This window comes from Strix uralensis, chromosome Z (assembly GCF_047716275.1).
Source record: "Strix uralensis isolate ZFMK-TIS-50842 chromosome Z, bStrUra1, whole genome shotgun sequence".
Classification (NCBI taxonomy): domain Eukaryota; kingdom Metazoa; phylum Chordata; class Aves; order Strigiformes; family Strigidae; genus Strix; species Strix uralensis.
In genome coordinates, this window is record NC_134012.1 from 87,228,890 (window position 1) to 87,252,684 (window position 23,795).

Sequence of the window (23,795 nt, forward strand, 5' to 3'; positions counted from 1 at the left end):
GTCTTGTATAAAGCTGAATCTTGAAGGCAATTTCTTGTCTTTGGTTGAAATGATTATTTTGAAAGTGAATCTTAAAGCTCATTTTTGCAACTAACTCAAAGAGATACCTGACTAGAATCAAAAGTTCAGATTCTGTTTTCATTAAGTAAAATAGTCAATTAGAGGAACACACAAATGTGCTGTTTTCTAACAAATCAGTGAAAGTTTTGCTCCCTTAAGGATACATTTTTTCATTTAAAATAGAAAAGCAACTACGTAATCAATTATGTAGCCATTATAGCCACTGTACAGCTTATCCTATCACTGCTGTCTTTACTGCTTTGTTAAAATCAATTCACAAATGGGAAGAAGCTGGGAGATCTGAGCTTGAACAAATTGCATTACATTGGTGGAGCGGGCAGGGAAACCACTGAGAATTCAGTCACATAGGTGTCTCCTTTGGTGGAATTGCTTGCCCCTGCTTGGTCTGTTCAGCCCAGAGTTCACAAATTCTCTGGGACTATTGCAGGACATTAAGCTGTTGTGTAACTTTATTAATAAGTAGAATGATATAGCATCTTTCTCTGGTTAGACACTGACCCATTCTGGCTCTCAGTGATCCCTCCTCATTTATTCACACTTTCATCACATCTTGGTTTCTTTACAGGAGTTGTGATGCACTGCAGTAAGACCTTTCAGCTTCCTGTAGGAAGCTTCATCTAATCAAGAAAATGTTTAGCTTGTCTTCTCAAAAACAGAGGTATGGATCATAGGTTCTGTTGGTTTATAGCTGTGCTACTAGAAAAATGCTTACCTGCTTCTTCTCAAGAAAAGGCATGTTTAAGGAAGTCTATCAGCATCTTCTACTGTAATTAAATGAATGTGCTAACAAAAAACATACAGAAAATTTTTACTGGAAAATAATTTCCAGCATTTAATCACCCTCAGTGAAGAGGTTTTTCTCCAGATATATCTAATGGGAATTTTCCATGCTGCAACTTATGTCCATTTCCCATCCTTTCACCATACACATATGAGAAGAGTCTGACTCAATCTTCTCTATAATAACCAACTAGGTACCTGAAGAAAGCAATTGAATTAGTTCAGGCTGAACAAATCTAGCCTTTTCTCTTAGCCTTTTCTTGTACATCAAATGAGGGAGTATTGGAGGGGTGCATTGGAAAGGTGCCTGTATAGGTGATGAAGGGGCAGAGTCCCGAGGCGCATGAAATAGTACACCAAAATATCTACTTAGGTGCAGACAGAAGGTAATATAAATAATAATTCATGGTGGTAGTAGTTTATAAAATTCCAACTCCTTCTTGTCTTTCACACACAAGTGATCACTGAGTTTGTCTATACAAGTAAAGGATTTTTTTGATAAAGCAGGTAAAGAAGGTAAATATGAGCAAATAATATTGATAGAAGTGGCAGGTGTTTGACTCTGTATAAATAATATACAATAGCAAAACTGCCTTTGAGTCCCTCTCCACACCAAAAAAACTAGCAGATGAGACTCTCCTGAAGCAGAGGCTCCATCCAAGCAGCTGGTACTGTGAATTCTGGAGATTTCCAGCTCAGTTCCTAGGGTGTTGATCACGATGACAACCATTACAAAAGCACGGTCTAGACTTTGGGAGTAGGAAAACCTCAGATGAGAGACTCGGTGGTGAGAGTCTTTCTGTAGGAATTTAATTCGTGGGTCATTTGTATTCAAGCAACGAAGAAATAAGTTTCTTGCCCTAGGTTATAGGTACACCCTCCTATGTTGAGCTTGTTTACTTGGATTTTGCATGTTGGAATGGATTTAGCCCTTAGATACTGTGTCACTGTAACAGATGTTCTTTGGATCCTGCACAGTGAAAACTGCCAAAACAAGGAAAAGCTATCAGAAAATACTAGTACTGCTAACAATAACTTATGTGCCATAAATGATAGAAAAATCAAACAATGGAAAATGTAAACACCTGGAATTTTGTGCAATATATTCTAAAGTGTCTCTTCAATGATTACGAGATTTAGGGCAAAGTAGGACACATTTCTTAACGGAGAAATAATCTGTCAACCTGATTCTGGCATTTTTTTTGCATCCTTTTGAGTGGTGAGACTTCTCTGATGACAGCTATGTTTTGAGAAACAGCAGGCACTAAATACCAGCTCTGACTTAAAAGAAATATGTTAGAAAATTGAGATAGACATCATAATGTTTGTTTGACTCTCTTTTGGAATGAAAAAAATTCAAACAATCTAAATGTGAATTTATACTAATCACAGCCAACTTTTAAAAAACTCTTTTTTCAAGAAACAGTTCTCTCACTAAACCCAAACAAGTTCTTTACATTTGAGCTAATATGTTGGGTCAGACTCTGGTCCAATGTAAATTCGGTCAAGTTATAAGCCTTTGGTAAGGGACTTAATAACAAACACTGACAGAGCCAGGTATCATATTTAACTCTCAGGCATTATATAATATCAAAAGGAATATCTGGATTCTTCAACAGAGGCTTTGTTTAAAAAATATATATTATATATGTGTTTAGAGCAATCTTTTATCCCTCCTAAGAACACCACTTTGGCTTGGAGGAATATTTGGCAGGACGTTTTATTGGTTTAAATGCATACATGACTGACATAAATTACTATAATAAATGTACCATCATTTCCCCTCTGGTTATAGGGGAAAGAAACAATACCTATGTTCCTCTGTTGCTTTATATAAAAAAGTTGGATAATCATAAATGGATGCTGGAACAGTTCATAGTACTGGTGCAAGGGCTTTCAGTACTGTGCTGCCTTGCAAGCTTGAATTCCCTGCAATGGCTTTAGTGCAAGGTTTGGTATGTGAGGGCTACAGGAAAGAGCCCTTTCATTTATTCCCCTCCACAATTACCAATACGCAACTGGCATATGAGGTATTAATGGTGGTGCTAGAGGAGTTGCCCTGAGAGATTCTGAGGTCTCTGGTCTTGTTTCAGCCATGTGCCTACAGTCAGACTGAGAAGTAGTCTCACTGACTTCAGCTTAACTACCCTGATGAGCAGGACAAAGCACCCACAGAGCTCAGGTAACTTGTACATATTAGATTTTCAATAAAATGGTTATGAAAAAAGACAGGCGCAATCAGGAAGAAAACTGAAGAGGGGACAGGAAATAAGCTGAGATTTGGCTGATGCAGAGCGGGACTGAATGTAGCTCTGATCTGAGAAGGGACAAATGTTGGGGAAGTGACTGAGAAACTATTGGAACAATCACACAATGTGAATTTGTGAATGCAAATGTGAAGTTGCTTATATCTGAATACATAATGCCTGTAAATGTGACAAAGTACAAATGATCAGACTCATGGGAAAGGAAGCAGACTGACGACTCCTGTGACAGAAGAGGGCATGCTGAGTTTTTATTTTCATTTCATTAGCATAGACTATGTTGAAAGGAAAGTATATTTATAATTGCATTTCCATAGAATAAATTTACTGCAATTTTAACGAGAAAAAAACTTGACTAGTTTCCCTGGTATTTAGGACACATTTGATTTCTGGGGCGTTGGCTCAGTTTTTTCACGGGGGAAGAGCTTACATGCAAGACTGGATGTGAATGATAGGAATAGTAAACACACAAATAGTAACACCAAGTATAGTCTCATGTAATTACACAATCAGCTTGTTCAGGTGGTTGAACTGAACTGAAAAGTGGCTGAAAAGTAGTCCAAAAACAATAAAAAGGGAATCAAATCAACACCTTAACTTGATTTATGTTGCAACTGCATGAATGCTGTTGCTGACCTGCAGGGAGGGTGTGGCCATATGGCAACCCAGGCTTACACTGTTCTGTAATGACAATAGCTTTGGTTACAAACTTGTGGTCAAAATAACAAATATACATAACATCATGATCATCTGCAGAGATAAAAGATTGGATTTCAGAAATGTAGAAATGTGTTTGGATGTGCATTGAATTAATAATGCACAGCGATTGAGAAAAAAAATGTATATTATATGTTATAACTTACAGTAGACATTCAAGAGGCAATATAAAGATTTTCTAATGAGATGCTTTCTTATGAAAGTACCGCACTCGAGTTGGTTGAAAACTAGAATTTCCATTCTGTGAATAATTCAGATGCCACAAAAAAGTTTGTTCCAATTTAAATTGGACCAGAAAGTAAAGCTTTCCAGTAAAGCAAAACCTTTCAAACATTAAAATTTACGATTCATGGAGCATTTGATGTTGAGAGTGTCAGATGATGATGATGATGAACCATGAAGTTTCAGGAGGATAAAAGCTGTTTATGTTCATTGTTCAGATGAATTAAATTATATACTGTGGGGTTTTTGCAATATTAAGGCAACAAAAATATTAATCAATAGTCAACTTGAAATACTTATCTTGTCAGACATATATTTTCCTTTACTGAAACAGCAACATTGTTGTGGTATGATTAGACTGGAAGTATCAGTTGGCATGTTCCTGTGTAATGTTTCAATTTCAGTGAAACTGTAGTTGCCTATGGGCAGAAACTTTCACTGAATTTCTGATCAGCTGTACATAATAGAAAGCAGCTGGAGCATTCACTAGCATGTGTGCCCTGCTGCAGACACTGCCAAAAGGAGCAGTGTTTCAAAACGGGGCATTTAATGGTCTTTTAGTAGCTGTTTTATTGTTACCTTTTAACAGTTGTATTAGGTTAAAACCCTTACAGTTATACTGCTTGGTCAAGGTTGTGGATTTCTGCAGGAAAATTAAGAAAACACTAATTTAGTGGTCTACCTTTCAAAACTCACAGAATTGTCTTATTTTAAAACAGGGAATACATAAATGGTAATTCACAAACATAACAGATCGCAAACCAGAATACATCTTGAATGGAAGAAAACAGTGGAGAAAAGATGTGGGGTGACTATGTTAGCATAGCCAATCTCCTGAAGTCCAGAGAAGTGTGCCTTTTAGACCTACAAAAACATTTTTTTATTTTTCATCTCAAAGCTAGTGAGAGCAGGGAGCCATTTCAGGACCTCAGCTAGAATGCTGCATTCCTATTTGGGATTCTCTCTTAAAAAATATATGTGAACAAGGTGGAGACTCACAAGATCACGCCCAGTTCCTCCGAGTTATAAAAAAAATTAAATATGAGGAAAAAATGGAAGGAAGTGGGATTGTTTAATGCAGGGAAGAAAAGACAAGAGAACATATAAGTGTTCTGAAACATGTAGAAGACTATGGGAGGTGTGAGGAGAGGAGATATACTGTTCCAAGTAGCCTTGAGGACCTGATTGAGGGTGATAGGCCTAAACTGCAACAAAGGAGATTCACATTACACACTGGGAAAAGCTTTTGGAGAACAGAGCAAAGCAGTGGAAAGTTTTTTGGGGGGAAACTGCAGAGATTCCATGACTGAGGTTTGTAAGAACATGTTGGGCAGACATCTAGCAGATGCTGTAGACAGGACCAGGCGATCTCTGCAGAACCCTTCCATTCCTTGTCTCCATCTGTAATTCTGTGATTCCAAACTATAGGGATGGCCTCTCCTAACCTTGGAAATGATCAATGAACTGAGGCATTTCTCTTTCTTTGTTCTTAGTTTAGATCTTCAGTCTCCTAGAAAACAAGATGAGGCTCAGTTACAGACAGGTTTTGATGCAGAGAACAGTTTTAAAGGGCATAGGAAAGAAAAAGAATAAAGACAAGACAACAGAGTAAATCAAAGCTCAAGCTTGCTAGATGTGAGACTGGGAAAGGATAATGTCAACTTGCATGTTTCAATATCGGCAGCTATAGCAGTAACATCAGGACTTATAGTTGAACATCGTTGCAGTCAATGTACTTCTGCAGCTTTCACCAGCTGCTGTTGTTGCTCATATTTCAATTTGGGCTCTGAACCAAATCAGAGGGCAGATGGCCACCCCTCCTCTTTGGGCTTAATCACTGTGTCTTGCCAGCTTGTGTCCAAATAGCTCATGGTATATGGAAAGCAGGTGTGTGGCTGGCCTTACCTACCGGCTTTGATGTGCCCTACCTGTGTAATCCCATTACAAACCAAGTGCTGGAGCCAGAATTTTCATTAGTTGTAACGTACTTTTCCTGATTTTGGGTGACAGCAAGATTTCTGTTTAGGAGATTCATCATCTGTTAAATTCCTAACATGAAGGGATTTGTAAAATGTTTTTACTGTTACCTTGGGTAATTCACTGTGAGCTGGGTGGAAGCTTTGGCTTTAGGAGGCTGGTATTTTAGGTAAGTCAAATTATTTTTTTCCTTCAGTTTCACATTGTTTTCTCTACTACATATTGACCCTGTAAAATAGAATAAAATAATCTTTGTAAAGCATTCTTCAACGTTTAGAAAAGTTCCTCACAAGATTTTTTTTTTTTTTCATTTTATTACTCTGAATATATCCCCTTCAGCAAGAATGCAAGATTTCATGGAAAGTGTGAGAGAAGGGATGCTTTAGTTTCACTTCATAATGATCATACAAGATCAAAATTTCCACTAAGTGCTTGGTAATTAGACAGACTCTTTAAAACTATTGGAACCGCTATGGGAATATGAAGATGCTCAAATGGTGAAAATTATCTTCTCTTGAATTCAAGGAAGTCACATGTTGGGGAAGGCCAGATTTGATTATTAATCAGAACAATTATATTATAGTATCCACAGTCTAGTAAAAGGAGCTGGATAGCTACTGAAGAAAATTCCTGGAATCATCTGAATTCTAGGAAGGTTGGCTATTGGTCAAAAATCACAGTGAAAGTGTATATCTCTATCAAGATTAAGAGTCAAAAAGGCACATATTTGTTGCTTTAAAGTACCTGATCTTTATATCAACATTATGGAAATTACTGAAAGAATTAATTCTGGAGGAAATTATGCCAGAAGTAATGATCTGGTGGCAAATGGGAAGGAAAAATTTTAAGAATGCCAAATAGATGTACCAGGACGTATTTCCTAGACTGGTAAATAATAGCTTGTCCCTCTCATCATAATCAGTTAAATCTTGATCAGCAATCATGGCCTATAAAGGAAAAATGCCTACATGCTGGAATTTATGCTCTCAAAGCAGGAGAACTGTTGTTCTAGGTGTTTGTGCAGCCATGTACACACCACTGCAGCCAAGGGCTTTACAGACTGCTACATCAGAGCATAGGTCAGTGAAAGGCTGTTGTGCTTCAGGGAGACTAGGGCTGGCCCAGATGACCATCTATCTGGTTTGATATATAGTGCAGCTGAGCCAAGACTGTTTCTTTGCATTCCAGTCTTTTAATTGTTTTTAAATGCCTCCACAGAAGGCAGGAAAAATAACTGAATGTATTGTTCCTGGTTACATAAGCCAGCCTGATGAAGAGAATCTTATTAAATCATCAGAATAGCATTTAGAAGCTTAGCCACAATTCATTCTCATCATGGTGATTTAAATAAACATCATTTTCCTGTTTCTTGCACTCCAGCATTTGGGAGCAGGTGTTGGTTCTCTGTAGGGACTCATAACCTCGTTCCTTGTGTTCTTTGTTTCTATTGGAACAAGTATCTGCTTTAATCCTGAAATAATTCGTACAAAGCTGGAGGCTGTTCTTTGAATATACAGGGTCTGAAAATTGTCTGTGTTTTGCCTGATACTAATTATTTTCTCAGTTTGTTTTGGCACTTTGCTGTGGTAATGAGTGTTTACCTTGAATATCCTTCTGGCTATGCTGTGGGAGGAATAGGCACACAGACAAGATATCAGTAGCAAAGGAAATATATTAAATTAACTACATTCCATCAGTAAATTAATTTCATTAGCATATTAAAATTATTGTGACTCAAATAGAAATTGGCCTGATGTATTTGGATCTGCTTTTTTAAACCCCAATATTTATTGTTTGACAGACTGGATATTTTGGTTCATGTCCCATATTGCATGGTAGAGGTTGGAGTCATGCATGAAACCTGGATCACATTTCGGGGCCAGATAGCCATATACAGCCCAGTTTTATCAGCCAATTCCCTGGTTCTGATCTTTTCGCTCACCTTTTTGCTTTGCTTATGTGAAGACAGAATATATGAATTATTCAGTCATAACAGGTCTTCTTTTTCTCAGTCCATTATCTTGATGAAATAAGCCCAAATATGAAAAGAACATACATTAATATTCTTGAGAATTCATCATTTTCTGTGGAAAAGTCATTGTATAAAACATTATTGCTTGCAACAGAGACTTCCCTTTTTAAAACAAAATTTATTACAGTTATTGATACTGTTTTATGCTTAAATAAGAAGAGTAACATTCATCTTTAAAATATGACAATTTGTTCTTTCAAAGTAGGAAATATCAGTCTCATCACAGATATTTTTTCCTATATGCAATCAGTGTACTTCTCTAAATTACCTCCATTTATGTGGAACATCACTCATTTATAACTGCAGTTTAGAGATTGGATTATTACATTGAAATGAAAAGCATCAAAGTAGGGCTTGTAAGCTCCTAGCAAGACATTTTGGCTGCCAATGTAAATATATCAAGCTAGAAAATTACCAGTCTTGTCCTCCAGAAAATACATCCAAGAAGGACTTTGACAGGATTGAAGCTCGAGTGCTGTAACCCTGAAGTGGTTAATATTGGACACACTGGGCCATAGTTGTTGACTAACCACTTCAGGATGGCTGTTCACTGGATGATGCCGCCTGACCTGAGAAAGACCTGAGAAAGGTCTTCTGAGTTTCAAGTAAAAACAGAGAAAGAGCAGATTTCTAAAATCATGTCATTCAATATGAGATACTGAATGCCCTCTCTGTGGTACACTGGACTACATTTTTCCTGTTTTCCCATTTCTCTGGGACTAAAATATTCCACCACAGTGCTCCATTCAATTTGGGTGGTCACCTCCAGAACTGGGTTTCTGCTGTTGAATAGATTTTTCGTGGCCTGTCTTCTGCTGATGAGCATGTCTGAAAATTAACAGGAGGATACTGGGAGGAAAAAAAAACAAACCAACCAACCTGTTCAGAAACTGCTTGTATTACTATGTTTGTGGGATTATTAATCAACATTTGCATGTTAACTGCACCCAGTTGTGTAGCAAGTAGTCAGATTATAAAGCTTAAAGTAACCTTTAGGCAATGCGATTTCAATTGCTTACTAAAAAATATCCACTCTCTTTGGTACAATGGAAACAGCCAGAAGAACTCATCCTAAGCCAGGATGACACTAAATTCAGAAAAGTGTTGAGGATATTTTCAAGACATGGTTCAAAATGCTGTGGTCTGGAGGACTTTAGCTTGTAAAACTTTGACTGGCCGTCTCTGGTTTGAAATGCACTGAGTAATATATGCTGTTATGTGTTAGTCTGATGCAAGAAATGCCTGATTAAATGTTTTTTTGCTGAGCTATGCAGCTGAGCTCAGGCAGAGCCATGACTGTCTGGCGAAATAACATGGCAAAATGCCAATAATGTCTTATACACTGATACTGAAGTCGATGTGCTTTTCAGGAGATATGGAAATAATGGTCATACTGGTGGAATAGTATTGGCAGCTAGGATTATGAAGGGGAAAAAAAGCAGATAAAACTAAATCAGTCAAGATTGCTTTAGCAGGGATGTAGAAGAATTGCTACTGGAGTAAATGTCCCTGGACTCAGATAGATGGCTCAAATGCTTCTCAGATTCATGGAAAGAAGACAATAATTGGAAATGTCACTTTGGGAGGTCAAAACTATAACCCTGGCATATGTATTCATTGGAACAACCTGCTCACTATACTTGATTTCGGTAAGTAATGAAAATCTTTTCTCTTCCTAGAAATCTTGGGATGAGTGAATATGAACTAATTTAGTTTAAACTAAATAGAGGATTAAAATAGGATGTTAGCTATCTGTCACCTGTTACAACAAACTGAAGTTTCAAGTGCTCACTCTTGTGATGCAATTGAAAATAAGCCAGTTTCCATCTAGAAGCAGTATCACAAGGTTAGTGTGGCACAGCACCAGAGGCAGCAAGCTCTACTGGGAACGTGGATAGTGTTACACACACGGGAAAGTAAGTTAAACAAATACTCTGAACCTTATCTGTCAATATGACAATGACAGAGTGGTCCACAAGGGATTCTACTAGTTGCAGCCCAGACACTGGTGAGGCTTTGACTCTGCAGTCTCTGCTTTCATCCTTTCCTTTCTATTTCTTACCTTTTTCTTCACTTACCTCTTCCTCTACCCCTTACATTTTTATCTATCCCTTGTCCTGTCCTTTTTTCCTCTTACAGGCCCACTTTACAGAATGTTGACTCAATATTATTTGAGTTTGCAGTGAGGATTCAACTCAGACATTATTCTAAATAGAATCAAGAGTAGGCAAAATCTGTATAATAATCCAGAATGAAAAATCACAAGGGAAGGCTCTGACATGTGCTGCTTTCCACTTTTGAAAACCTTCCTGAGATTGTGGTGACTGAAACACATATTGCCCTGTCTCAGAGATGAGTGTCTTCAGCATTTCTGTCTTTCTATCAATACTTTAGCCCTTTGCTGGTTCCATCTGGTTCAGAAGGAAGCATACTCAAACCAAACTGGCTATGCCACGTATTTTGAATTTTCTCTTAGCAAGTTACCTTTAACTTATTGACATCTGAACGCTAGCTGTAGTCTCTCTTACATTAATAGACAGATCCCTGTTCCCTTTATCACTGTGTATTCAAATATAGTGCTTGAAAATACATTTACTTGGTTTTGCATATCCCTAGGAGTAGAATGACACTGGATTTACAACAAGACAGCAACTTGGTCATAGCCTCACTTAGAAGCAGCCCAGAGTACGCCACAAGCTATGTTAAAGTAGGAGTAAAGGAAGGACTCTAGCTCTATAATTCATATGCATACACCTCCAGCACTTTCCCAATAGTTTGGTAAAGGATGGGACAATACAAGATGAATTTTCATACAGAAGAAGAGTGATGAACACAGAACAAGTTGCTGTTGGCCTCTTTATGGATCCCAAATCAACATGTTTTAAGAGGGTTTTACATCTAGTCTTGAGGAAAGCATGTTATTTCTTAAGGAAAAGTTTTATTTCAGATCAGTAGAAAGTGGCTATGATAATTTTCTCTTCAGCTCTAGAGAAAATCCTATTCTACAGTCTAGGATTTGCTATGATTCCCTTCTAGGTTTTGGTTTTGTTGGGGTTTTTTTCTTGGGAATGAAGAGGCTGTTTCCTGAATGTCTTTGTTTTGCTTTAGTAACCCTCTTTGGTGACAAATGATGGTAAATCTGGACAGCACCAGATGTTTAATGGTTCACTGGTAGGCGCTGTCTTTCACAAATGCTTCTGGTGGCCTCTAGTAAGTCACAGGAGAAACATGCTTGTGTGGCACCATTGCGATGTTATTCCCTGTGGCATTCATGCGAGTAGACACAGGCTGTCTGGAGCTCTCCTCAGGCTGGGAAGATGCCAAGTGGGTGAAGCTTCTGTTTCACCTCCTCCACAGATGCTCTCTGCATGACTCATCTGGCACCAGGGCTGCATCTAGAGTCATTTACGTCCATCTATATTATTCAGAAACACTGGGCATGATGAAAAAGAATTTTAATATTTTCTTCAAAAAATATATAGATATCTATTATGTAGTTAAAGGTTAATAACATAGAGCTATATAGGGTATTTATAACTTTTGAGCTGTTTTAGAGTAGAACTTAGTATCCTTTTACGTCAAGTATAAAGATTGGTTGATGGCATTGCATTCTTCTGCAAAAATACATGTCTTTTAAAATTTTCTTCACTTCATTTATTTCGTTGCAGTTTTGTTATCTGCTGGGTGTTATTTCAAGGCACAGAAAACAGTGTCTGGGACACACTGTCTTCAGTGCAAATGTACTGAAGAAATATTTCCTAATTAGAACAGAATACTTCAGCAGCAGTACAACTTCTAGGGAAAAAAAGAATGCACCAAAATCCTATGTGTTTTCTTTTTTAAAGTAAACAAAACCTAGTGAAAGTGTCAGGAAAATATAGTGACTTGTCCTTTGTGACAACTGATGAGATCGCTCAAGACAATTATTTAACAATAATTTAACAATTAGTGATTTTGTTAATTGTTAGGACAAGACTTAATTCAGTGACAGGCAAGTTGAGTAACAGAGAATTCTCTTTTCAAAAGGGCTGCACTCTGTAAATCTGAAAAGTAGGTATAAGCCTCTGCAGGCAGAGGTGAGATTTGGACTAGAACAACTCCCATGCTGGGGAACCCCATATCCACTGAGTAAATACAAGAACATGTTTCAATGCTAATATTACAGTAAAAATACCTTAAAAGACCAGAGATTAATTCTGAGAAGCTCAAATAGGGTGGAGATATGAAGTAAGTAACTGTTGATTAGTGCATGGAATTAAGAAAACACAGCTACTCCTCAGCAAAATAGAAAACATCCTGAACAGAGAGAGATACAAATTTTGGTCCTCCCTCAGTGATGGTTATTTAGAAAATAGGGATTCTAGAAAATAAAAGGATTCTCTGTTTTATTTATCCAGCCAGGTAATCAACGCTTCTGTCATCATATGTGGAGAGAGTGGACCTGAGTTTCTGAGTGTCTCTCTCTCCTGTTAACAGTGACAGTCATCGCTCCAGCCAAGTCCAGTCCCTGCTCCTGTCCATAGCAAAGTTTCCATTGCACAAGGTGCTGAAGAATAAGGTTGTCAGTAATTGTTTCTCTAGTTTATATGTTATATGAACTTTTAAAGACAGGTCTCTCATTATCCAACTGACAGAAATACATGTGTAGAGAAAGGGGGAACACGTATTTATTGGCCTGTGTCTCCTAGACTGAAGTAAAAAGCAGGTACCACCCTTCCACTCCAACTCAGGAATGATTTAAATCTACTGCTACATATTCATTTCAGACCAATGACATTTATTTTCAAAAAAAACCCTCTAAAAAGGTGTTTTTGAACTGGAGTATTTCTGGTTCAGAATACGACTGAGAAAACCGGTCAATTAATATGACTGAAAGGGAAAGAGAATGGAAGACAAGACTATACATTACTTCTGCTTCTGAAGGCTTTTTAGTGTGGAATGGTATCCTAAAAAGCAAGGTATTTGAGAACTGTATATCACATGATTCTAACGGCATTAGAACCCTTTCTATAAGGAATATCCATGAGCATTTATTTATAAAATGCTGTGTGTTATAATATCCAGAACATTTTCTAAATCTATCACATCATCCATAACCTGAATGATTAGTTGTTATCATCTAGAGAAACACTACCCGTACTTAATCCACTATAAAATCAGAAAACATAAAAGAAGATGGATGCACTGTTATTACATCTGTCTGAGAAATACCTATTTGTAGAACCATAGCAAGATCAGGACAAATTTGTTCTGAGATACAATGACATAAACTTGTAACAGTTTTTCTGTGAAAAACATAGGGAATAATACATAAAAACATCATTTGCAGAAGAAATACTGAAAATTATTAGGTTATAGATCATATGGAAATAACTGTCAGCTGGATGGACCGAAGTCAAATGATCTAAGTAAATCATCGTAATAGCAATATTTATAACTGTTAAAGATAAAAAGTTCACATGGTTATTATGATGACTAGTGATATATGTACATTGATGAAGAGAGATTTCATATTTCTCTGTCCAATACAAAGATAATTTAGGTGAAGATTTTTATCAATGTTATGTAGAAAGGTTAGCTGATTTATTAAATGATCATGATTTTCTTCCAAAATACCACAAAATACATCCTGTATCTTTTCCTATGGCCCCTTTCCTGCCCTGTGTCTTTGTATTATTCTGTCTCAATTTTTAAAAATGCTTAATTGGTTGTTATTATGAAAGTTCAAATGCCCTTAAAATATGCTGAGATGGTTTCAAAAATTAAAAGAGGATATTGACTTTGCTATAGTCTTGTCTTTTCTCTATTGCACTTGGTTAATGTGACTTAAATTGATTTTTCAGTGCTCGGAATCTGCACACTGCATTTTAAATGATAAATTGGTAGATTGTATTTATTTTCTATCATGCTTTGAGAGAATATCCTTGGCTTAAAAATAGATTGGTGCAGTCACATAGTGAAATCTGTGCGGCACTCCACTGCACAGATTACTTTCGTTATTAGCCATTCAAAGTAAAATTTGAAAACAAACAAGTACAAATCAACACGTTCCAGATGGTTTTCCAATTGTAAATTCTCCAAATATTTTATGTGTTGACAATGACTGACTGAGTTAGAGCTGTAATTTGCTCTGGCAAGTGCATCCCACACACCCCATCACTGGCAGAGGTAAAGGCTCAATTAAATTTTTTAGCTTAATCAATTTGCACACCCACATCTGCCTGCAGATAGAATAGAAACCTCCAGTTGGATTTGAAGACTGAGCACACAGGATTTCCTGGCTTCTCCCTAGCAGAACACCTGCACTGGCTTGTTAAATACACTTGCAGGCTACATGGTAAACTCCAGAGGGTCGGGGCATAAGCACTGCAGTGATGTTATTCTTGCCATTAATGTGCTGTCTGGAACGGCACTGGCTGGTACCAGTGGTTCCCGATGATGCTGGCACACTGTTTGTAAGATAGCCTAAGTCCAGGAAATTCCCAGAATGAAAAAGGGGCCATATGTTTGCGTCAGAAAGAGAGCTTAGCTACATGGACATAAGCTAGTCAGTGTTTTGTTCAGAATTACTTGGCTGCTGTAGGTGAACTCTTAAATGTATGAAGGTGTACATCTCTGCCCAAAGGATCCTGCTACATAAAGGGTACCAGGGAGCAGTCCCTGACCCTAAGGCCGAGTGGTGCAACTGCTGTGTATCCATGCAGTTTAAGGATAACACCTTCTGCAGCTGATATCCATGTCCATGCAACATAACCTCTGGATCTCTTCTGGGTACTTCTTTGCACCCCAAAGCATTTTTTAATGTGTACTTTTCCAGCTCAAGCTGTCTGAGAGAATGTGAGAACTGTGTTGCAGGCCACCAGAGCAGTGGTGTTACAGCATAAGAAATGACCATATGTATTGCATACCTCTGGGCTATGGCATAAGGGAACATGGGAGCTTTGAGGGCTCAAAGTCTGCCCAGATAGAGTTGAAGGAGTATAGATAGTGTGGTAGAGGAAGCCAATCTCACAGTCTCCATGCAGCCTTAGAAGCAGTCCTTTGGTTGAGATGTTATCAGAAACCTTTCCAGGATTTACACGGGAGAGAACAAAAAGGGCTAACAGTTAGTCAGTGTGAACAAGCAAGACTCAGTGTTTGATATCACCTCAGACTGACCAGCATAAATATATCCAAAGTTACTTGTGTTGCAGCAGAATAATCATGTGTGCTGAAAAAGCTGAAAGTGCTCTGTACACTCTTCCATGTAAGACTGTTTCATTCACACAGGATTACTCTTTTCCCAAGTAGTATTGTCACATGTCTGAGTTTCCCAAGACCTTTTCCTCTGGAAGACTTTGAAGCTTTCACTTAATTACTGAAGTGCACAGTGGTTGTGTCAGAGCAGTAACTTTTCCCTTGCTGCTAAATATCTGCTATTGTCATATATATCCGCACTAGTTTGACAGTTCAGCTTACATAAAAGTGGAGTGAGTTGGAAGTTTCCAGGAAATGCTGGTTATGCAGCCCAAGTGCTGAACATGTTTGCATACGCAGACTCCTCCTGACAGGTCCAGAATTCCAGCGAGAGTTGGAAATCCCAGACAAGGCTGTGATAACCCCGTTTCCAGTGACATGGAGTGGTGACTGATGAGCATGCCTGATGCCTTAATCTTTGCAAATGCTGTCTGTTTTCTCTTTATCTTGATGTAATTAACTGAACAGTCCCCATATTAGTTCATTTAGTGTCGTGAGAATTGGTATCTTCCTCTCATATCAGTTGCAGCTGTCCTTTCCTGATTTTACTCCAGTGCACACACTGTACTTATTGCAGTGATTCATATGCTGAAAAATGTCGTGACCACATGAAAACTCAGAAGTGACCTAGAGAAAGCACACAGATGCATTCAGATATGCCAGTGGTAAATAATACTTAACAGAGACTAAAAGAACATGGAAGACCGAAAGACCTCACTAACAGTGGAAATGAATGTGAGCAAGCTGAACCATTCATATTCATTAAGAATAAATGACCTGACCCATGTAGATCTTTCTGGCTGCAAATTATTCTAGGAAAGAATTTGTCATGTGGCAGATGATGTTCACAAGAGTTTGCAGCACAGCTCCTGTGAACCAAACTCAGAACTGTAATTGATTATAAAGCTTACAGTTAAATGCTTAAAACTTTCCCTCTTCATTATCCACAGGAAATAATATACATTCCAGTGGCCCATGCACCATCAAAGGTAAATCTGCCAAACTGTATCATCAGTTTTTCTTCTTTGAAACGTTCATTTGTATTTTCATATAACAACAGACATTTGTTTAGAAACTGAGCACTAGCAGGTGTTATATTTCTGCTCCAAATGGCAAAACAGTCTCTCTACAGTCATTCAAACCTGCTTGCAAATTCACATCTCATGCAACTCAGCCTACTGCAGTGTGAAACCTCATTACAAACTATAGAGGGCAGGTGAGGATTGTAAAGCTGTGGATGAATTTGTACTCAGTGTTTGAGCGCCTGACACAAGGTCTTTTCTTATATGGACCTAGGCTAGATGTTTCTGCCAGCCGGTGACTTGCACTGTCTCCCTCTGTTGAGAGATGACTTTTTAACTTTCAAATGCCTAAAGGAGTTCATAATTCAAGATAAGCAAAAGGAAACACAGCTGAAAGTTGCTTTGTAGATAGAGGTTAACATCAAATATTAACAATGAAAGATATGTAAAAGAAAGACTATTGTTTATGTTTCACCCTTTCTTTCATTTTCTTGCCACCAGAGTTGAACTTGTGTCAATGTTTCTCAAAGTATTAATTATACAGCTGTTCACTCCTGGCTGATGTGTGGCATACGGTTTCTCCTGGTCTCACCGCAGTGTATTGTGTTTTCTGGTGCTGCCTTCATATTTAAAGACTGTAAACTGCAGGGATCTACAGATAGATACAATTAGAGTGCTGAGTGGGAAAGCAGAAGTGTATACATTTACTCTACTCTTTCTGAATGGCTAATGACAGTTATTTCGGAATAATTACAAACATTTTATTTAGGGGAAGAGTGAAATCAGACCGATCATTCAGGTTTTGTATAAGCATTTGGCAACATAACATTTAGTTCAGTAAATAACTTCCATCCAGTATAGAGTTGGAAAAAAAAAAAAAGTGCAGATGTTTAGATCTTTTAGATAACACAAAAACTCTGATGCATAAACTAACTTGTGCAGTGAGTGGAACAAAATCCCAAAAGAGAGTAAAAAAGAAGTTAGATATATACAAAGGGATTTTTAAGCTTGTATCAGAGGGAAGGTGGTAATGGTGTAGGAATGCAGGTTTATCCATTCTCTTCCTACTACATGATGTCTTTTTAACAAAGACCATAGCAAGGAAAAATCTGCCTGGTTTGGAATTTTTTTTAAAATAGTAACTTTCTAAAAAGTTTGAGGTAGTTTACAAAGGACCATAACCAGGTAAAAGGACAGGTTTTCATCTACACTTTTGATTTTTTTAAACTAAAAATTAAATTTGGAAAGTAAATCCTATATTCTTTAACATCCTTAAAAGGGGAAGGAGGAGACGAAACAGTAATAAAATCTATTTTTTTCATGGAACCTAACCTTGGTTTTAAGATTTTTCAGCTATTTAAGTAGAATAGAACTTTGACCCTGGTAGATGGTATTATAAAAATGTTTTCTTTCTTAATTTTTTTTTTACTTCTCAAGTAATCATTAGATTCTCTGTGATCATTAGATAGCAGCCCCATTTTGTGATTAAAAGAGGAAGGGAATAACTATTGCACAAAGTATGATTGGATTTATTATGTTCACAGGTACAGTCTAACCCTGCTAAGGTTTAACCTCAAAGAACAGCATTTTCATATCAAATGTGTCTCCGTTTGATGACTGCTACTAAAAATATGTCAATAAATTAATAGTTTTATTTTCTATGCAAAGACCAATGCATTTCCAGATGTGTAAATGTAACCATGTATTTACTGCAGGTGGTAAATTCCCATGAGTGAATTCTCAAAATCACAAGGGGACTTACTAAATCTCTAGAACACATAAGAACAAAGCTGGTTGCTTTCCCAGAGTTTTCCTCTCATTACTAAAGCTGAGACACTAAGCTTGTGTACACGTCTGTTCCAGACTTGGTACACATACAGAAAGTGCCAGCGCTTTGAGAAGAGACATTTGGCAGCTACTAATATGTTAATCAATTAAGTATTGGATTAGTCCAGCAGTTCCCCAGAACAAGTACATTACCGAGAACAGCAAGTCAATTGCTAGCTTGCTTAATTTGCTCCTGTAAAAATTTCATAGCCAATGCTATGAATATTTATCTGATTTTTCTCTCAGAAAATTGATCAGTCCTCCAGGCTGAAGGATAGATTTACTGATAATTCATGGACATAAGAGTATGGGCTTTTTTTATTAAACATAATTTATTTACAAGCACGTCTGAAAATAACGTTTTCCCTCCTTAGCTCTTCTCCAATAATTACCGATAATAGCCAGACTCTGTTTTTACCCTCTGAGCTTACATTTTATATTTGGCTTTTGTGTTTAATGTTTTATATTCCTGAGTGTAAACAAAATCGTGAATAATGCAAACTAGAGCATTCAGAGTTCTTCCTGAGACTATAGTATCTGTGTAATAATCCAAAACTACCATTTATCTGATCTGAAGGTATATTAGAAATTAATTTTCATTTCTGAAGTATTCAGACACTAGTCAAAACAGCTTAATTAGTTCTGAACACTCAAGAGTTCAAGACAAGTATCCTATAGCTCCTCACCAGTGTTTGCTTCTGTTTTTCAAGATCTGAACTCATCAAGTAGTTTACACAGAAAACATTTTCTTTTCTTTCTGTTGACATTTTATGAACATTATATTCTCTCTAACACCGTCCTTCTGTATTTTTTTTTTCTTATCAATGGCAAAAATTCACAAAGAGGAGGAGCTGAGAAACCATGCTGGGCAGTGCGTGTGCAATACAGGACCACGTCAGCCCGTACACCTCACAGATCGAAACTGCAGGCAGGTTCCCTACCCACAGCATTGACCAACTAACATTTTTCTGGTTGGGGAAGAAAAGCTTCTTGAGAGCATATCCTCTGTTCCTGCAGCCAAAGGGAGCAGTGAGCTCTAAGCACAGCTGCAATTCACAGGTGCAGTTTGGGAAAACACCTTCAGACTTTTTCTGTGATATTATAGTGAATATAGTACAATCTACCTCAAAACCAGAGTTTTGCTTGGTCTGGAGGATTTCCTGGCCAGAAAGCAGGGATGAAAAGCAGGATCAAGGACTTTGCTTTTTCCTGACAGTAGACTGTTAATTTGGTTTATCTCATTTTGGGGAATTGTAATGGTGATATGACCACTTTGCTCTGAAAACTGGGTTAAAAAATCAGGAAAACACCCTAGTTTAACTTATTTTAGTAGTGCTTCTGACTGCAATTAAAAGAATGTAAGCATTACTTGACAATAATTTTAGATGTTCTAGTTATTTTCATACCTTGAAACCACTTTCCAAATAATTAGATCAGTTCTTCCTGCTTTTATTTTTATCTAGGAAGATTAGTTTATCCCTATTAGAGATACAGTTATGACAAGCCAGTAGAAAATTGCCTTAAAAAACACCAATGCAGTGTTTCTAAACTACACTCTCTTCCTTGGGATTTGCACTAGTACAGGCAACATTACCTTCGTTTTCTATTTCTTGGTGAGCAGAATAATATTCATTTTTATAGCTTTCTTAATCATTTTAAGATTTTAAAGAAAAAAAGTAGTATCCTGTATTACTCTGTGTATGCATAGATCTGGTATTCTTTAAATGGAAACAAACCAGAACTGACTCCTTTGAAATCCCTGAGGTTGTCTCTGTATGGAAAACATACCTTCAAGGTTATCAAGATTGCTGATGGGGAGTGGAACAAAAGACTATCTTGTCTAGTGTTAGCTTTTAGCTGACTATCTAAGAGATGAGTCAAAGTAAACTTCTAAATACTTGAGCACTTCCTTTGACGTATTTGTTGTAGCATACTATTGAGCAGCAAAGTGAAAAATTTCCCTGTTACCTAAACCATTGAAAAATGTCTGTCTTTATGATAGACAAGGGTTAGCAATTCTTTCAGCCGCAGGACTGGGGAACAGGCCAAGAGGGGTGTACAGTTAAAAACATAGAAATGTTCTTTTCTTCCCGTGAAGGAAGACTAGAATGGATTGGAACTCTTTGAACCTCCTTACCTGCATTTTGGGGTAGTGAAGGAAAATGACAAAAAATCTAGATAATTACAATAAAGTCAGATTGTTCTGGCTAGTGTCCATAAACAAAAGTAATGCTGTAGTTGTTTATTGTTGTAAATTATGCTTTGATACCTGGATCCAACAAAAACTTGGTTTGAATTAGCAGTGTTTATTTAAAAAGCAATGAAATGTGACATTTACATCTGAGATAAGCAGGGAATCATGCTTAAATGGTTGTATAATTTCTTATGGATACTTGAGTGGCAAAAGTTGCCAACATAATAAGGCTTTCATAAATGAAATAATGAGGAAATCTCTGCTAGGAAGAGTTTAATTCAACTGAGAAGCAGAGTTTCTGATTGGTGCAGAAGCCTGAAAGCTCCCATGACAGATTATGTTAAACTGACACCAAAAAAAAAAAAAAAGGGGGGGGGGGAGAAAAGCAGCAGGGAAGGTTAGAAATGTACAGACAAGTACTAACAGAGAATTAAATTGTATATCTGACAGATTGTGAGGGCTTAGCATGTTTTCTCGATAACATCTGACTGACAAACTGAATTCCCAGCATGAGGATCAGTTAGAGACAGAAGTACCATCCGAGGAGTATCAGTCCTCAGGGCTGGCCAGCCACATCACTGCTGAGTTGCTAATAGATTTGTGCCCAATGGCACACGGCTGAGACACTGAAAATTGGTGTGTCAGAAGGGAAAGGTTCTCTATGTCTCCTCCTTATGTATCTTAATTAGGAAGGATCAGATTCTGTACCCTGTTCACCCCAATCAGCATATTATGCCAAAGCAGATGTCAGTGGGACTGCACGGGAATAAAGCTTCAGACAATGAGCAGAACTGCTGAGCAGCATGGTGCTCCCTGTCATTAGCTCAATGATCCTTTTAAAGAAATAAACTTTTACAGGGCATGGATTTGTTTTATCTTGTTGCCTATTAAAGTTGTGTTTATAAGCCTATCCTTCTTGTTCAGCCCCCTCAAATTAAGCATGACTTCATAAGTTTTCAGCAAAAAGGTGAATGTATTAACCTGAAAATTGCGTTAACAGTTTTCTACTTCAAATGAACTAATATATGAGAAGTAATTTTTAAAGTGTCAGAAGAAGGTTTATTAGACATGGGTCCACAGTTTAAATGACAGAGATAGGCCATGCCAGACCACCTCCTTTGTTTCAGTCTACCTTTTTGCTTCCAGCTGAGAGCAAGGGTGAGCTGTAATAGTGCTGTCACCACAGACTTTGTCTCCTAAGCAGTTTGAATTGCAAGTGAAAATTATATAGCACCTGTCTGGCGCAAAACTCATTTTGTGTTGTGGTCTGCCCCTATCCTCAGATGTTATCTGGGAGTTGGTGCCATATATTATATCTTCAGAGAAATCACCAAATCTAAGACACCAATAGATACTGAAAACTATTTTGCAGTAGCATTGAAATGCCCTACGTGATACAAGGGAAAAATGGGGAGGGCAAGGGGAGGCATTTGTGAGAGACTGAAATGTCCTATGACTGTCTCAAAGCTTGCTTGTGTCTGTGCAAACCTCCAAGAGAAGCTGCTGTGGCCTGTGAATTGGTCTGGGGGATGTCGCCCAGAGAAGTGGGAGTGTATTGAAGGATGCACCCCACCACTTCCTTGCAGTTGCATTGTCCAGACTCTTTAGACAAGCCTCAAAGGGGCAGAGGTGTGCTGAGCTGGCCCCATCCTGTAGCCATCTGTGGCTCTGTTGTGTAGGCCAGACCCCATGCATGCATGGCTAATGAACTGACAAGAGGCAAATGTTCCTGCCCTGAAGCCAGATGCAACAAAACCTGTGGGACCAGAGAAAAAAAAACTAAGGGTGGGCAGATATGTTAATCAGCGGATATGATGAACTTAAAAAGGCAGCAGAAAATTTTGCTCAGTGTGCATCTACCAGATCCGTGTGCACCCACCACCGAAGAACTGAAGACTGAGGACCAACAGGACGCCGCTGGATCCATGGTGGTGACTATTCTTGCAGCCCTATCCCGCATCCTTGCTTTACTTCTGTCTTTTCCTTCCATTCTGTCCTATTGCTACCCCTCTTCACCTTTTTAATAATAAAAACCTGTTTTGGGTATACAGCATTTGACTTCGTTTGTGTCTTAATCTCGCTCTTGGGATCATATCGAAACCTCCCCCAACATTGGATTGGGACAGCATTATGCTTTTCAGCATTGATAATGAAGAGCAGCCATTTTACTTCGGATCTTAAAAGTGAAGTTACAAGATGTGGAAATTAGAAATTACTTACCATCTCTATCTCCAAAACAGTGAAGTAGACAGAGGTAGAATGAGATTTTCAGAGCTGCAAAAAATAGCTATGTCTCTAAATGTCAGTGATAGTCAATGAAACTTGAATACTTCATTTCTGTGTTTGCTTCAGAAAATTTCGCCCTAAATGACATCCCTGACTGTGTATGGCCATGACAGATTCAAGAATCAAGACCAGAACTCTTGGAGACTGTGATTAGATTATCTTTCTTGTCAACACTTTACTGTTAGTCTAGATCAAAGCTCTGCTGAGCTATGCTAATCCCAAGCAGAGAGGAGGAGGAGCAATGTGACACCAAGATGCTAGGTAAAGGCTATGTTGCTCTTATATGACTGGCAAGCCTTTCTTTAGGGAAAACATCTGTGGAGAAATTTCTTGGCATGCTGATGTCCCTCACATGCCAAAACTTACTCTATCGCTGCAACTCACCCCGACCCCAAAAACCATAAAACTAAAACTTTCAAAATGTCCTGGACAAAACAAAAAATAATTAAAAAAAAAAAAAAAGGACAACTTCCAAGCACTTTTAAATCCCCAGGGGGTTTTCAGGGGCGCCAGTCTCTGAGTTTGTGAGTTTCAAAGACTCCAAAAAGGAACTATTCCTTTTAACTCATAAAACCTCATAAAGTACAGAGATATTCACACTAAAACCCAGGATATGTCCTCCAAGTCCAATTTCAGAAGTAGATTTTTATTCAGCATCCCAGGCTTTCTATTTTGACGTGGTCTAAATGATACTGAGATATTTTGGCCTTATTGATTTACTGATTTATTTTCAGTATTCTTTCCTGTAGTACATTAAAGAAGAGTCTTTTTTTCAGTCATGAGATAAAAGCAGTCCCTGCTGTGGCAAGCCTACAATTGATTAAGGAAAGAGTAAGGAGAAGGAAAAGACTCTGGGAAGGCTGAGCCTTTAGCTTCTTTGCTTTGGACCCTGAGAACACACTCTAAAAACATGAGAGAGATTAGACACAAGTATTGAGAGAACCAAGTCCTACCCAGCCCTGGACAGAAACCTGAGCTAATAGTTAAGATTTGCACTATAACCAGAGAAATCAGTAAATTTTGGCTCTGTCAAAATTTGGCTCAAGTGAATCCCAGGTTAAGGGAACACTGCTGTCAATCCTTTGCTCCCCAGCTGCACGTAGCTCGCTGCACAGGCTCTACCCTGAGAAAATCTGACTAATCATAGTTGTTGTGGT